The sequence below is a fragment of the Gallinula chloropus genome (genome assembly GCF_964237585.1).
Source record: "Gallinula chloropus genome assembly, chromosome: 5".
NCBI lineage: Eukaryota > Metazoa > Chordata > Aves > Gruiformes > Rallidae > Gallinula > Gallinula chloropus.
The window spans coordinates 73,637,029-73,655,342 of NC_140090.1; the positions used below are offsets into that span (position 1 = coordinate 73,637,029).

At 36.3% G+C, this 18,314-nt stretch overlaps 1 protein-coding gene across 1 annotated transcript in view; it reads left to right on the forward strand.

Moving 5' to 3' along the window:
- ATRNL1 (attractin like 1) overlaps positions 1-18,314 on the forward strand; it is a gene marked incomplete at both ends in the record, with an annotated part of 499,083 nt that overhangs the window by 134,755 nt on the left and 346,014 nt on the right. The window lies entirely within an intron of this gene.

The following is an 18,314-nucleotide window of genomic DNA, read 5'->3' on the forward strand; positions in this document are numbered from 1 at the left end:
CCTCACATTTCAGGGAGGCATCATCTCATTCCGTGTAAACAGTCCTCTTAAAAAAAGTGCAAAGATACTTATAAATGAAGTTTTCTATCTCCTGTAATGCCTGATAACAATGATTTGTATAAACTTGTGATCACAGTGGAAAATTATACATTTGCAGAAGAGTAAGTCTTATACATAGTTCAAACAGAAAAGCCTTGTGTGGTGCAGATTGTTAGGTACCCTAACCTATTAAATGTCTTCAGTTCTGTAATTGCTGACTTGGAGGATTCTTATTGAAATGAGAGAGAGAACCAGGTCCAATGGTGGCTTTTGTATATTGGTGTAGGGCTGCTTTTTTACCTGTATGGATAATTTTAAAGGTGATGTTAATCCCTTAAATGGGGAAAGGAGAGATATATTCAGTATGAAAAGTTATTACGTTAGTTGAGATTGAAGCTAGGATGTTGCTAGGAAATTTTGTCCTGTGACTGACTTCTCTATTATTGTTGTTTCTTTAACTGGACTTTGGCTTCTCAAGTAATATTTATTCATTTAAAGGGTTGGTTTGTTCCTCAGTGCTTTACCATGCAGTAGTCACTGCATACAGCTGCACATCTGGTAAACGCAAGCCCAATATGTAGAAGGTGTGTTTAAGAGGATGGAAAGATTAATGTCTGCCCGTATTGACAATTCCACATTTTGCTGGTGCTTTATGACGCTTTAAATAATTCTTAATAGTTCTCTTATTTCCTGAAGTTGACAAAATGTTGTTCTGCTGTCTATAGCACCTTTATGGCAAAATGATGCATTAATATAGCTTTCGTTCTTCAGGGATACATTAGCTATCAACCAAACGAGCATTTCATCACCTTCAGTGAATTATGTGTTGTGCAATAATGGCTAAAATCAATTTATAAGACCAGTAAAATTACAAATTTTACAACTTGTTTTTTTAACCCTAGTCTGTGAGAGTACTTATTTTTATTGATAGACATGATTTTAACAGGATATATTTAGACTGAAAAATGCTTTGAAAAAATAATTATTTTGAGGATTTGGTGTATTTTGGAGTATAGATCCCATAAATCTGTTTAAGTCTTTAAGGCATTCTGATGAATGTAGTCATTATGATCTGTTAGGTTTTCTGCAGAATTGTGATTTTTTTTTTGTTCCTGTGATAGAGGTGCTCCAACTGTGAGCCTGGGATTTCTGCAGGAAAAAATACTGGTATCCATAGATAAGTCAAATCAATTTTACTTGAGTTTAATAGTATTTTGGAACCATAGTTGAGAGCAAACATTGTGCAAATATAAAGTAAGAAAGAGAGAGTTCTATTTCTTTATTTTTTATTTTCCTTCTTTCTGGTAATGCTTTTGGTTACACAGAAATATATTTGAAAATATCTGCAAATTAAAAATAATTAAAAGCATAAGAAAAAATGGTAAGTGGAAGAAAGGGCAATCTGGTTAAAAGCTGTACTTCAGTGTGACTGAAATAATTAGAAAATGAGGCAGGGAATGGGAGGGAATACCTAATCAAAGGGAAAAAAATAATGAAGAACTGAAAACAAGACATCTTCATAGTCTGATATTGTGACCAACATTTCTACTAAGACTTATCCTTCTATATGAGGGTTGAGACAGCCTGAGCATGTGGTGTGTTTTTTCTGCAGAGCTCCCAAGTCACTAACTTGAGGATTGAGATTGAGAACATTTTTAAAGGAATGACAGGAAAATGACTCTACCTCTTAAAGTACATCTGTAGTACTATAATACTCATATAGCTAGTTGCTGTAGTTACGAGGGTATAACCTAGTTATGAATTGGAGAGCAGCTGAAGCTGGGAAAGGTGGTTGTACTTGATCTTCTGAGGTTGAGCTGAGCGATGGTGGTGTACACTGGGAGAAAAGCTAAGAATTATTCTCCTAACATACTCGTGACATATGACATAATTTTTTTTCCCATTGTCCTGACAAAAGTGCGGCGTATACAGTATGTGTGTTATGTATTCTGCTGTTGTGGCCTGTGTACTTACAAGTAAAACCTGACCTCCCAACTTAGTTTGACCATACATGTTATAGTGTAAAAAAAATTGCCAGAAAAAAATAATTTTATAGGCTGGATTAGTTTTTGTTGTTCCTTGGGTCTCTGATGGTCTTGAAAGGAAGGAGGAGGAGAAGCATAGCAAGTCTTTTATTCCTTTTTTCCCCTTAACTATGCCAATCCTTTCCTAAATCCTTACTGTTTATACTTCCAGGAGGTATCAGAAAGCTTTGAAAGAAGGTGACTGTCCACCCCTGAATATTCAATTCTGTTCTAACCTTTGTCTGGGGATGAAAAACTGTACAAATACAACTATTTTCCTTATTCTCCTCTGGGAATAATGATGCCTTTACAACTGTCATCAGATAACTGATATATTTATAGTGGTATTGCATAGTGTTATGCTATCAAATTACTATGGAATGAGTAACAGCTGTTATAGGAAAAAGATGTAATTCATGTTTGAGAAGGTTTTGAATAGTTGTGATTAAAGAATGGATAAAAAAAATTGATTTTTCTGGGTTTTCGCTCACTATAATTGCTGACATTTCAATAGCTTTAAAACAAATCTAAGGACTCGCTTTGCATCCTGATATTCTGGCTTAGAAGATGTGACAAATGTAAAAAGGACAAAGAAAAGATAGAGGCATAATAGCAGACTTCAAATATGCAAAAGAAAGCTGAAAAGAGGATGATGATAAAGTGTTCTCCCCCACGCCTCCACTTTGGTCGGGGAAGAAGTAATAGGATTAGGTTGCAAGAAGAAAGATTCAGGTAGAACACAAGGAAAACTTTTGACTGGTTAAAATGTAAAATAGATTGGCTGAGGAGGTTATTAAATCAGCATTATCACCTATGCTACATTTCTAAAATTTTCAAATTTCTGTAGGTCTGGATGAGGGCAGTGGTCAACCTGATGCCACATTTTCTCCTGCAGTCCTAACACCCAAATATACTTGGAGTCTGAGATCTAGAATGCAGGGAGGTACTGAATAAAGTACTACAATTATATAAGAAAATTATATATAGCAAAATGATGTTGGATATTTGCCATACTATGAGTGCTAAAATGTTCCTAAGTCTTACATATTACTTATTTTAGTATCTGTAGCATTTCTGGTATTGTGACATTAAAAAGCTTTTCATCTAGTGCAGATTTACTTTGTAACTGACCCTTCATTCTAGCTTATTTTTATGTCAGAAGTGTGGTATGTTTGCTGATGGGGAATAGTTTGCTCATATTTTCTATAATTAATTGCTGCACGCTTTTTTTCTTAAAACACCCATGCCTAATGCCAATTACTTGAATTTTGTCACTTGAAGTATCTCTTCTATATGGAGATTGTATTCTTGGTGTGTACGTGATCTTTATTTTTACCAGTCCTAATGTAGCTTGCAGTGTATGTGATCTTTATTTTCACCAGTTGTAATGTGGCTTGCAGTAAAGATATATGTAGTTGTTCAGTTCTTCATGACAGATCATTGTACAAATATCTATTTTGAGTTATTTTTTATATTTGATTCATTTTCCCATTAAAAAAAACCAAACCAACAAAGCAGTATTAAATTGCAAAAACCTTTTACGTAAAAGAAATTTCTGTGATGGTAATTTGAGTTGCCTGTTCTTATACTAATTAAAAATAGGTTTGGGAGTAAGGTTTGTGATGTGAAATAGGTAGTCAAAATATAAAATTTAATTAATTTGTTATGATATATCTTGAGAAACACAATAAGACTTACATTCTCTGTTGGAAATAAATGATGCACAGGGCACAAATGGATAAGTTCAGGCCCTATGTGTGTGGTCGATTTCTGAACTAAAGGCCCTGTGTGGCAAAGAGAGGTGTTCAATCATTGATGGCAATAGTGCCATCAAAGTTAGCAGGTAAAATTACAGCATTATCTTAGTTGGTTCAATGTGCAAGAAAATAAGAGGGAAGCCAGAAGTGAGTTCTGAAATTGAAGGAATAGTGTGTTGGATGGGTTTTGGGTTCCAAACCAGTTCTGTTTTGCTGCTTTCTGGATCTTGACTGATCTTCAGTGCATATGCACAAGCAGCCTTTGGATTGGTAAAGGCCATGCTGTTAGTCTGTGCCAGAAATATTGAAGGAATCAAAGCCTCTATTCTGTACTGTTGTACAGAATAAAGCATGGCTGCACTCTGGGCTGTGGTGAAGCTTCGGTGAGCGATGCACATCAGCCTTAATTGCTTCTGAGCAGGTGAAGCTATCCAGATGTGGGCAATAGGAAGCCTTGTACTCTGAGATGTTGGAGAGCTGGAAGACAGATATTCCAAATTATTTAGATTAATTTAAGAATTCTACTCTCCCATTTGAGGCTCAATTTTGAAGGCATGAATATAAAAATTCAATTAAACATTCAATACTGATGGATTTTGGAAATAGAACAGTTCTGACTGTAGATGGGAACAGATGCTGGTTTGTTACCTTTGTGGTTTTTCTAAGCATTATATTTTCTTCAAGGTCATCTTCTGTTGTGTACTGCATTTGCAATATTTTAATAGAAATTTGAGAAAAATTATGTGTGCTACAGACAGCAGCATACAGGAACAGGAGAAAACAGTATGGGAGAGTTGTTAGGAGTCATTTCAGTGACATTTTAGCATTATTTTCCAACTTATTAATCATTTACTTAGTTGTCAATATTTTAAAAAAAATGTTGCTTAGCATCTTCTAATTTTCATTGTGCATGGTAGTTTTAAAAATTATTCTTGAAACGTATGAGATGCCAGGAGAGAATTCTTTACAGGAACTTGAGGCACACTGTGCATGTGTAATGCAGTTAATAATAAGGTAACATAAGCACTTTGCTATATTGACTTTTTTTGTGAAGTGGTGACATCCCAAACAGTGTCCAGTTTTCCCACAGTTGTACTACAGCATTGCTGCTGCTTTTGCAGTGAAACTTTGCGTACCAGCACAGCAGGAACACTGTGTTTTAACTTGCACCACTTGTTCTCTCACTCGTTCTCTCATCGCTTTTCTAATTCTGCAGACTGGAAAGACATGGTGTTTAGGGCCCTTGGTGACCATTCTGTGAAAGCCTCCTACCAGACAGGCTTTTAGGCAAATATGGAGCATTTTTATTCCCTTTATAGTTCTGTCCCCTTCTCTGCTATCTTAGAGCTGGATATTTTCAGTCCTGAAGGAAACAACTTCTCCCCTTACACTTAATATGTAATAATTCTGTTTGAAGATGTGAAGTTAATTGTTCACTGGAAACATTTAATTTTCTACTAGCAAAAGGGACCATGTTTCCAGTGAGTGTTCATCATGTGTGCATAAGTCAGTAGCATCTGCTGCAGCAAGAGGGAGAGGTCTGGGTGTCTTTACCAGTTCAGTAGTAGGAACCTTGGTAACACGTTTTCATCATGACAGTCTGTGGAGGAACTTACACATGTTGCCTTCCTTTCTGTCTCTCCAAAAGAAATATTGTTAAAAGCTTTCATGGTCACCATCAGGGTCAGAGTGGTGCTCCTGTTGAGTGCAAAGGGCAATCTGTGTGTTAGATATTTTGGGGTGGGGTGGGGAGGGGGTAGAATCAGTTTGATTTACAAGGAGCACATGAGCATTAGAGTGGGATTTGGGTGTTTTTGTAGGTGCCACATCTAAGAAACCCCACAAATACTTTGCAGCAATCTGTAGTTTGATTCAGCTTGGACATAGCAAGAAGTTGCTGGATTGGAAAGAAAACCTTCTACCAAATTATTTGGTAGAAGAAGGTTCATTTGTTTCTGTTTGATTTTTCTTTAGTACACCTCCCCTAATTTTCCGTAGATTATCTTGTTCAAGTTCATGTTTGTGTTCTAATAAATTAGAGTCCATAAAATCTACATTAGATATTAGGAAAGTCTTTTTTGCATGTGTGTGTGTCTGATTTGTTTTGATTCTGCTCTTTGAAATAGATAGGTCTCTTTTCTGAAACATAGCCTAGTTTCTTCTCCTACTTCAGGTTTTCTGCTTATCATTTCCTCTCAACCCTGACTGCTGCTCTCAGTTGTTTTTGCAAAACATGTAATTTTCCTTTGCATCCAAGGAAGAAGCAATTTTCCATCTAGAGAGTACAAAGAAAACCATAGTGCCCAGGACAGGGTTACCAAGCAGTCTTTATGCGTGCTTCCCAGTCATACTCTTAAAATATGTATATACACACACATACATATGCTTGTATACATACACATAGTGTAACATGAATTAAATCATAACAGAGCAAATTACATAGTTTCAGACATAGTGGAAAGCAAGCTGTCTTTTGTAAGGGAAAAAGTTGATAGCATGACAAGGAAAACAATTTAATGTTCAGTTTCTTTTTTGAATTAAAATATGCTGTTGTCTACTTAGTTGATAGAAAGGTACCTGGTAATTTCCCTTTAGACTTCTTTTGCTGGATCTTAAAAAGTTATACTGGCAAATAAGGGAACAGAAAAGAGAAGTCTTAATTTTTCACTTCAACACTATCACGGTGTTGCTTTTAAATTACCTGTAGTTTGGGATTGCATAGGGCAGGTGTGAGGAAGCATCAACATAAATATTCTGAATATAAATATTTTATGACTGTATTTATGGCAGCAAACTTAAATGGAAAAAATTACTTCCCTAAGAATCATTGTATTCACTAAATATCATAGCAAAATGACATTATATTTGAATTTTTATCTCAAAACAACCATAGGCAGATTATTAGTAATACTGTTGTTATTAGTGAAACTGTCAGTAACTGCTCTAGCTATAGGAACTGTGTGATGCTACTTAAAACAGCAGAACTGGGCAGATGCTGTTGACATGAGAAATAGTTTTTGGAAGGAGTAATAAAATCTTACATTTAAAGCTTCAGAAGGGATTTTTTTTTTCCTTTCCTTCCCAGTAACCTGAAATAATTTCAGGTTTGCAGCATGTGTCTGCACAGATTCTGCAGCAATCCTGGTCTATGTATATATTTTCAGGTAAAATGAGATTGAAGACGTGATGTCTGTCAGGGAAGTCCCATTGCTGACCAGTGTCAGTGACAGAGGCTGGTTACTTTTTAGGGCTGTCACAGGATGGCTGTACAACTGTGGGATTTGTTCTCTTTTACAACACATGTAAATATTCTAGTTGTATCCAGTTGTTGGAGGTAGTTCATGCCACAGTCCAAGCAGTAAGAAAGTGATAACTGTTTTTGTTTAAGATGAAATTTAAAGTCTGCTTTTGAAAAGGGTATTTTGGTGTGCTAAAAAGATTGGGTGATTGCCCAGAGAGCCTGTGGACCCTCCCTCCTTGGACATATTCAGAAGCCTTCTGGATAAAATCCTGGGCAGTGGTCAGACCAGATGACCTCTAGGACTCCCTTCCAACCTCAACCATTCTCTGATTTGAAGAGAGTGTCCTCTGCTGAGGCAGTAAAGTCTGGAGGCTTGACTTCTACTCTGAGTCCTGTTATTTTACAGGAACACAACACCTGTAAGAGAGTCTTGTAGTACCTGTAGGCTCATCATGTTTTGGTTCCACAAACTAGTCCTAAGGGAGTATAAAGCCTATTTCAGAAAAACTTGCAAGAATTTTTCAAATTTCTGTTTAAGTTACCATTAAGCCCTGGTCTTCAAGCATTTAAACAGTGATCTCCAAGGAACTTCTGCATGATCATTGGCTGGTTGAACTACTTCTTCAGTGTGCAAAGTTGGAATAGTGTCTCATAACACCTGGGTCCAAGTAATTGTTTCTGTTATTTTTTAAAGAGGGTTATGCATTCACCTCAGCTGGTATTGAGTATTCGTGGGTGTTTTTTGGCACTTTTTTTTAATATATACAATGTTGTTTTGAGATCTAGCAAACAGTACATTTCTTATCAGAGTGCAAGTTGTGTTTTCTTGGGTTTTCTCTTGCTTACCAGGTTCTGGATTTGTTAAACAGATGGACAAGTGGCAAAGCTTTTCTCCCCAGAGCAGATTTAGTGGACTGAAAAGTTCTAAATGCTAGCTAGAACATCAGCTAATAGCTATTAGAGGATGACACTATTAACTTCCTAGTGTGAGATCTAAAAGAGCATTTGAAGACTGATGTGAAGCCTTGGCCAAATCAAAGAGAACAAGAGCATCTCCCTTTTGCATAAGAACTGTGTGATTAGTGCACCTAGAGTCTCTTCTATCCTGACAGCCAGTTGGTTCAGAACAGAACTTCCCTAGTCAGTGTCAACTAAACCTTCAGCAGTTGGAGCAGGTGAAATCATTTGCTTTTTGAGGAATTTAGGTGTCAAAGTCCCTAACTTCCAGGGTGTCAAACTTCCAAAGCTTGATGTCTTAGTACTGAAATCTCATTTGGTAACCTGCCTTTGAAGGCATTGCTGGTATCACTTCCAACATCTGTTAATAGCAGTTCTCTGTGGGGAACAGTCATACAGACTGTCATTTTGATGAAAATATGTAGGAATTTTATTATAAGCTGTGGTAACTGGGGATACAAAAAATATGTGCTTCATACCTGTTAAAGAGAATTAATCCATCTTTTTTAATAAAGTTTAGAAAATTATATGCTTGTACTTGGAAGAAAAATTTTAAAATAGAGCAAGTTTAACTACTCTGTTCATTTCTCTACTTTTTTTGCATTCGTGTCTTCTGCTACTGTGACCACAAAGTGATGACACGTGTCCAAAAGCATGTTTTTGTTAGCATGTGTTAGTAGTTGATTTTGATAACACAAAGCCTGCTGTTCTTAGCTATTAATCTTCAGAGAGTGATGACCTTACGTTTTGCTGGTATCATCTATTATTTAGAAACAAAAGACAGATGTTCAGAGTCCAAATTAATATAACATAATGCATTTCTATATAAACTTATTATTCAAATAGAACATGTAAATTTTGGCTCTCAAGAAATCATCAATCTTTCTTCCTGTTGAGTCTGGCATTCATGTAGAATTACTTAGGGAAGTCAGGTAAGTTTAAACCAAGCTGGAGTACAACATTTAGTTCTATAATAAATGGTATATGGATTATTTTTAAGAGACTTCAAAACTCTAAATAGTTCTCTTGTATCTAAATTTTCAAAATGAGGAAGCTGTGGTGTGTTCAGCTGCACAAGTCCAGTTAGTGCTAGTAGAAGTCTCATAATTTTTGGTCAAATTTAAGCTGCCTTGTAATCACTGTTGAGTCTCAAGCTTTTCACCTGGCAGTGATACTAGCAGTGATTTTTGCAGTAGATGGGTGTGTGCACACAGTTCCCTCAGGCACCGCAGACCCAAGAGGAAAGTATTGCCCAGAAGTAGTAAAGTATATTAATTGTGAAGAGAACACTAACAAGCCAAGAACACGTAGTTGCTATCAGCTGGAAAAGACCCTGTAGTTTGCTTACACCTGGTGTTTTAGTCGAACCTGACCTCCTCCTCTAGTGTCACATGGATCTGATCTGGGCTTGGTGCTGCGTGTAATGCACATAGGGAAATGACAGGAGCCTCTGGCAGGGACCAGCTCCACCACCCCCAATTGGCAATGGTATTCTGCTCTTCAAAGTCTTTGTTTCCTGTACGTTTCATCCTGACTGCTTGGAAGTTTGGATGGGTTTGTACAGTGCTGTCCATAGGGGTCAGCACCCATGCTGTTGTGAAACTCAAGAGTGGAAATTAAGCTCCATCACTATGTAGTTCATTAGTTTTTAATAGAAATATAAAGTGATATTCAGTATTTAACTTGATGTCAGAAAAGACGTTAAGTAGGTGAACTCTACTAGTGTTGTAGACAGATGTTCTGTTGTCAGACAAGAAAGATGGTCTTTTACCTTCAGTGGGAGAATTTGTGTTAAAAAGGTTCGTGGTCTAAACTTTTATAGTTGCTGGCCTTGAGTCTTCTGTAAGGTAGGACTAAGTGCAAGGACGAAGAGCTTTAAATTCTCATCTGCAGGAAAAACTAACTAATGTGGAAGGTGCATTATCCTTTACAGCAGCAAAAACATGTTCTGCATCTTCCCAAAGTAGAATTAAGAATGAATGTGAATTGATGGAATTTTTGACTGCTTTAGAGGACAACATGGAAATACAGAGTTTTTCTGTGTAGCCATTTTGATATGTAGCATACAGAGCATTTGGGGAATTCACTGATGCATTAAAGGTCACGGGTTTGGGTATTCCATCATTAGATGCCTAAAATTTTAGAGGAAATTTTATATTGGGTTAAATATTATGTTTGAGAAGCCTTTTTTTCAGCATGGCTAAATCTTTGTAGTTGAAAATCAAAAGCATCTTTTAGTCCAGACACTTTGTGGTTTCTCACATCAATAGCAGATACTCAGTGGATAGGAGGATTATGATACAGACCTCAGGATTCTATGTGAATAAAGACCTTTTATATAAAAGTGGATAAATGTTGGAAATGGGTGAAAAAGAGAGTATGGAATGCTTTATACTGTCTTCAGGTGCTAGAATACAGAACTAAAGTTAAAACCCTCCACTTTCACTGTTTGTCTTGTACCTTGGTTTCTAAGAAATAGTGGGTGACGAGTTCATAGTAAACCTCTGTGATAAGAAGCTGTAATTTAAGATTATTCAGAAATAGAAAAGCCTACATGTGGTGCTAAATTCCAACAGAAAACATTTGTTTATCCTATACAAACAGAATAACCAAAGGTTTCAACAGATGAGGGGGCTGTCAAGAAATCCCATTTTGAAGTGGTGGTGGTGGGTTGTTTTGTTTTTTTTCTTTCTTTCTTTTCTTTTTCTCTTTAAAGTGTTGAATGGAGATAATGACACCAATTGCTCATTTTTATAAAATACCTTATTATAGAATAAAACCTCAATATTAACTAAAATGCTGGAATATGTTTTTTAGTAGTAGGTAGGGGGCTTCTTAGTGCATAGGAAATAGAAAGAAGAGAGATCGTAGCACAATAAGGCATTCAAGAGAAGCTTCATATTGCTTTTCGCAGAGAGATGGTTAGAACAGTTAGAATAAGCACTCTTTTTTTCAAAGACGACCTTTTTCCCCAAAGGTGATTTGAAAATTTATTTTCTTTCCTTAGCAAATGCTGTTTATTGAACAGTGTTCAAGGCAGTCTGAATACTGAGTGAAGAAAATGCCTCTGCTTGGGCTTAGTTATGAATTTAAATTAAATTCACTCCAATCAGAAGTTCTTCCAAGTAAGTCCTGTGCTACTAAAGCAGAAGGAAAGTGGATTGCCATAAGAAAAAGTAGTTGAGGAACTTGGAAAAAGGAATGTCCAACAATTTACTGTTCCAGTTACTTTTTGACTGCGAAGCAAAATCCACTAGGCAAACTTTTCAATATGCTACTAATTGTGTATACATACCATTTTCTTTTTGCTTTGTTGTGGACTAGGCCTGTATTATAAAGTATGATTTTTAGCATAATTAATTGCAAATGAAAAGAAAAGGCTAGGAGCCTTTTTATAGATACATTTGTATTCCATAGCCTACTTCTGCTCAGAATAATTCTAGGTGAAAGAGCTGGAGTTACACTTGAAGGAAAGTGCCATTGTCAGGCTGTGTTTAGAAGTCTTATAATTTTATGTGAGGGAAAAAAAGAAGAAACTGTTGAATGTAACATAACATTGCCTGTGATTAACCTCCAGAGAAAGACTATTTTTGGGTGGCTGTAGGATTTCGTGAGGTTTTAACTAGTTGTCTGTTCAGCATATTTAATCTTTTTGATGGTTTTCCTTGATTATATACGGAAGACTTCTATAAACCTCTTGTTTTTAAGCCAGTGTGGGGCTCAGGGGGTCAGGGTGATGCCAAATTTGACCTGAGCTGTTAAAAAGACAGCTGTGGTAAGGATTTATCTGTTAGTGCAACAGGCGCTGGTCACAGCTGTGTTTTGCTTGATCAGGTGGCTGTGGTGTGTAAACACACACACACTCTATGCAATCCCTGCAGTGTTATCACCTCGGGAGGGAGTCTGGGTTCTCATTTTGTTGTCCTGTGTGGCTTCAACTAACGATAACATCAGTATTCATGAGCCTGAGCTGGTAATTGTACGTGACATTTCTGTCGTGCCTGTATCTTGGCCAGCATCTCTCAGCACTATTTTAACAGTCACACCCAATCGATGGTGCAGGGGGAATACTTCCTCCAACTCTTTTACCTCTCTTTTTCCCTTCAGGCTTGTTACAACAATGTTGGAGGATTTTGCACACCCCTGGGATGCTCAGGCTAGCATGCTCCTGTTGCTTGGTCTCCTGAATGTGATTCAAGCCCTGTTTAGGGTTACAAAAAATTACAAAATGTTTAAGACTATCACCCATAGATCTTCCCTAGGGCTGAAGAGTCAGGGGTGTGGGGGGTGTGAGTACATATGGGTGGGCTTCCCACTGGGTGACAGCTTTCCTTAGGTGTCTCCACCTACTCCACTGTGGGATCCTCTGCAGGTTGCAGGTGGGATCTCTACTGCCCATTGTCCTCCATAGGTGTCAGGAGTACAATCTGCTTCACCATGTTCTTCTCCATAGGCTGCAGGAGAATCTCTGCTCCAGTACCTGGAACACCTTCTCCTCTTCCTTCTCTGACCTTGGTGTCTGCAAAGTTTCTTACATATCACTCCCTTCTCTGATGGCAAAAAGCTGCTGCTCAGGGCTTGTGTGTTTTTTTTGCCTTGGTCAGCAGTTGGTCTGTCCTTGAGCCAGCTGGCATTGGCTTCTAGCAGCTCCTCACAGAAGCTAACCCAGCAGCACCCCCCACCCTGCGCTACCAAAACCTTGTTGCACTAACCCAAACCAAATAAACAATATGTATTTAATAAACCTAATACAAACTTTTTTGTGTCTGATTATGCAGCAGAAGTATCCAAAATAGTGAAAAAAACAGCAGCAAGTGGTGCTACTATCTTAAATCTGTTTAAGTAGCAGGCACTTCATGCTTATTCAGCATCTTAGCCTGAGAACTAAGAATTCAAGTATCCTTTAATTGATCACCACTCATTACTTTAATAGATATTAAAGAGATACAGTAGTTTGATTTATATTATATTCTCTTATCTGTGTCCTTATTTTATCTTTTCTCAAGGATTAATGACAATTCTGTTGCTTTCACTGATGTAAGTGATCAAGTCCTCCTGCATGTTATTGTGTAACATAGATTTTGTCAATGACAAATGAGTTGTTCTGCATTCTTATTTTTGTGTTTTTCAGGTTTACATGCCATAAATTTATTTTAGGGAATAAGTAATATTTATATAATGTATTTCTGATGTGCTCTCTTGAGCTGCATATCACTGTGTTCACCTTCCTAAATGAAATTTCACTGGTTTCCAAAAGATATTCCCAGAGGAGATAGGCAAGATGTGATTTAGAAACTTTCAGCTGTTCAGAAATAGTGATTTTTGTCTGCATCTTTCAAGAAAACATTTTCCCTTGTGTTGAAAGGCATGTCAGGAGCTCGTGTAGCTGCTGTGTCTAGGCTGAGAACACGCGAGACTCCGATTGAGGGTGGCAGTTGTAAATTGAAGATGACATTTTCTTATGCTGCAGTTACTCAATCCTCAAGTAAACATTTGTTTACAGCCAGAGTAATCTTGTCCCAAATGCAATGGAAGTAATAATAAAAAAGTAGGTGTTTTAGGTGTTTTGTTTTTAATTTCTGAATCATAGCATCATTTAGGTTGGAAAAGAGCTCTAAGATGGATGTTTCTAGGCATTGAGAATCTCTCTTTCTCTCTTGGTACTGCATCCACTTACAGCTTCCCTGTTATTCTCATAGCTTTAAATGCAGACACATCTACAGTCAGACATTCAGGTGTGTCTCTGTAATCCTTCCACAGGAAAATGCCACAAGTAGGGCTCCCAAGAGTGACATGTGGCATGATATCTTAATCCATTGACTGCTATTTTACAGCCTAAAAGGTTTTGCGTTTTGGTTTTTTTCCTTATTTTTACTTTGGTTCTGTACCCATCAGTTTAAAGTAGATCAGAGAATGCTCATCAGTTAGCAATGTATGACAGAATCTCCAATGTAATGGGAGACAACAGTTACCTGTTTGAATCCCTACATGTGAGTATTCCATGGGGACAGAAGAGTCACATAGTCATCATTTTGCATTGAAAAGGTTGTCCCTAAGGGGTCTTGGAAAGCTCCTGGAGGCTGTTGAAAAAGCACCTTTTGAGGCACCGTGCAACTAAGTTTCCACCTGTTGGAATGAAGATTCTCAGAGAACTCTTGTAAGGGTGTTTCTGTTTTATTGCAGTTGATTCCACCTTCATTTTCAGAGTGGTAAATGCAATACATTATGATGGCAGACTGCATTAGTTATTTAAGGGAGAAAAAAGCACCTCACTCCCAGTTGAACGCATTAAAAATCAGTTTTATTTTAGACCTCCTAATGGCTATCACAGGGAAATGATTTGCTGACTTCTTTGCATTTTGTGGCAGTTTTGTCTGATAAGTTGTGTAAGGCTTTTCTCTTCCTTGGGCTTTTACTCTGAAAGACCAAGTACAGACAAACAGTTGCAATCACTAGTTGTTGATTTTACTTGTTTTTCACCTTAGATTGGATTTTTTTTTGTCATTTCAAGCTGCTATGAATAACTACTGAGTGGTTTTAAATTGTTTTGCTTTTCATAGTGCCTTATAGTAATCTTTGATTTTTTTTTTTGGTTTTTCTAATTTAGAAAGTTGCACATCCTCTTTAGAGAGAGGAGAAAAAAATAGCAGCCTTTTGATGAAAGGAGGTTTTTGACCAAAATTTTCAAAATAGCCACTAAAGAAGTTGCTGTCTTTTTCAAGAAAATTTTAAAAGACACAATTAAAAAAAAAGTAACATGTGCTAAGCCTTTGGCATTCAGTATCATTAGTTTGTGGTTTACTTTTGGAAAAAAAAAAGCGATGACCCACTGTTCTAGTTTTCACTAAACCTAGTAAGAATTCTGGCCTGCCAGATTAATAAATGCTTCTTTTCTAAGTAATTTTATTTTTTTCTCCAAATAAAGTGCTCCTAATTATGTTTTTGTCTTTTCTGTGCTGATGTTGTACTATGAAAAACAATTTGGTTTGAGACCAAAGAAAGATAAATCACAAAGCAAGCCAAGAAGGATGAAAATAATATTAGTTATATATGTGCTAATTAGTCTAAGAAGATTGATTTATAATGAAGATTAATCATGCCACTGTAAAATAACAGTTACATTTGACCTGCATTTACAGCAATCCTTCCAAATATCATCTTTTTCTGGGTTTGGTATTCTTATTTTTATTGCTTATAGCTTCACAGAAATTCTTGAACATAATTTTAATGATGCTCAATTAGTGATGTTATGTAAGTGTTGCTGGGAACATCTGTTTGTTTTTACATTATCTGTCTCAAAGGTTGAATGGATGCATTTCCTATAAAAGTAATTGTTGAATACTAAAAGGGTATTAGGGGCTTCCAGTTGGATATACATTTCTAAAAAATAAGCGATTAGGTAGTTTTGTAGAATTACTAGAGTAGTAAGTTGTCTCAGGAGGGCAGTCCTCATACAAGTAGCCTAATGGGTTACGTAAGTGAACATTTACAGTGAAATTGAGCATTACAGTGTTATATCTATTACATGTTTATACTTGCTATTTCTTAGTCTGCCTGCCTGAGAGCGCCTCTATCTCCTTTTATAAAAACATATGCAACATACATATTTTTTGTACAGCACACATGTATTTGGATGTGTAAGGGGGTTTTGATACACGAGTAATTTTTTTGGTATGTATGTGTGTTTTGATACAACTTATGCCTTACATATTGCCAAAATTTAACTGGTGCACCTCAATATTTAATAGCTTTCACACAGCTTTCCTTTTAAAAAAAAATCAGTGTAAATTGTCTTAAAGAAATTACCTGTGTGAAGCTACTGCTTTGGTAGTCTTTGAAGTAAGCAAACACATTAAGTTAAAGTGTTATTTGTAGCAAGCTCTGTTTGAGAGGAAAAATTGCTCTGGAAGCTATATGTTGGAGATGGGGGCTAAGCAATAAGTGTTTTTAAATTCAATTGTCTAAAATGCATACTTCATGGAAATCCTGATGGGTATTCTTTTGTTGTCAGCATCAGCAAGAACATTTATATGCTGAGCTAGCAACTCCGAATCAATCATGCTGTGGGTTTATTATTTAATAAATTCTATAGGGTTGTGATTTTTGCAGCATGGATTTACTCTACTGGATTATATTGTTTTCATATAATCTTTCTGTTCCACTAAGATCTGCATGTTTTACAAAAGTGTAGCATGAACTGCTGTTTTCCCGAAAATTGAGTAGATATTGCCAAGGTGCTGCTTTTGTTGCTGTTTTTCAAAGCTCTGATATAATCTTTTCAGTTAATATGTAAAAATAACATTACAAATATAGGCTTAAAATTCTATTTTATAAGCAGTTCTTTTACTGTAAGCTATATGTTAATTATTTACTTATTTAAGTTATCTAATGATTGATAAAAACTGTCAGACGTCGCTACAAAGAGTCTGTTTTCCCCCATCAGGTATATATATGTGTCAGTAAAATCCCACTGAGACTTCTCCAGGGTGAATCCCAGTGTCTCAGACACTCTTAATACAAAAGACACTTGAGTCTCTCAATCACCTTTGTGGTCCTGTGGTCATTTCTGATTTGGTTTTGCTCCTGTGAACTGACTTGTTCATTGACATGGAATATGATACAACCCAAAGCCTGGGAGATCTGTTACATTCATTTTCTGTGCTAAAATACTTGAGATGAATGAGCTGTTAGCTTTAAATCTTACCAGTCTATCTGGGGGATCATTTTCAGCTTCTACAGAGGCTTGAATTTCTTGGGTGTATCTATAGATAGAACAGAAAAGTGATCAGAACTCCATTATTAGAGCTAAACTTGGAGGCAGTTTATACAATTTTGTGTACTAAACATGTTTCTCAGTCATGATGGGAGTGAATGAATATTTCTAAAATACTGCATCTTACCTGCAAAAAGAACTTTTGTAGCTGATAATATATATTTTTTTTAAATTGTCATATAACACACAAATTTTGAAGGAGATTTCAAGTATGTACACATGTTTGGGCACGGATTTGCAACATGAAATAAAGTCTCCATTGGAATTGTACAACGTATTTTGAATTAAAATATACCTGTATGTCTGTATTATGTGCCTGTTTTTCCACACACAAAATTGTAGCAGTTCTAATTTCTGTCCTTTCTTGTACCTTTAAGTGAAATAACAAGTTAGTGAAATAACATTGGTAACAAGTTTTCCCGTGTTTACATACTGCAATCTATTTTGGAAGTTGTAAGGCTAAAGATAATTCTTGCCTAATTGAAGTTTCTGAAATCCAGCAGAGCCTGGCAACTATTTTGAGTCTTAAGTTTGTCCTTATAATTAAAAACTGTTAGTACTGTGTGAATTATGAAATAGAGAATGACAGATGTGCTACTTTTCCATGAGGGAAAAAGAGCTGTGGTACACTATTGATCCCTGTTATGTCTTGGGGGGGTATTATTATCTGTCTGAAAATGTATTGCCTGGACTTAACATGCTGTTATTATTTAAAGTCAGCAGTGTTTCAAGATGCAGATTTTTTTTACTACTTAAAAAAAAAAACAAACCAGAAGAAAATGCTGTATTTAATTTTAACCAGTTGGTTTGCAGAGGTTCATTTCTGAATTTGAATACTAAATATGAGTACTTAAATTAGGAAGAAATACAGAATGTGAACAGAATTTAATAAGACAGAATGTGATTATTTATTAAACTTGCTATAAAGTAGGATTTCAAGCTATTCTGAGCATTGATGATTGTCAGGGAAGATTTGAGAGAGGATTAGTGTCATGGTAACCTCCTGAAAGTGTCGGAGTATGATGCTGTTGTGAGTGTTGGGGGGTATGTCGTACAGGAGTAGCATCTGAATATGATTTATGCTGTGGATAATCATGTCTCTAACAGTCTTGTACTACTGTTCCTATGGCTGCACTCACCAAAAGGGGTAGTGGCATCAGTGAGGCTAGTTTTCTATGTTGCAGTTGTATGTTTTTGTTTTTTTTTTGAGGAGAGGGGCAAACTAGTCTAGATTTCTTTAAAAGAAAAGAAAAACTTAGTGGAGAACGTTTCTCTACTGAGCTTATAAGTGTTGTTATATATTGTATTATATATATTTATATTCTGTTTGGGATGCAATAACTGTATCCAATAGCATAAAGGTTGTTTCTGCTTATATTTAATTTCTCTTAACCCAGTAAATCCATAACAGTATGTTTCATCCTATAGTTTTAATCCCACTCTCAGTGTCCCAAATATAATGGAATTGGACATTATTTCAAGCATAATAATGGGGAATGTGTTGCTGTTAAGCCAACATCACT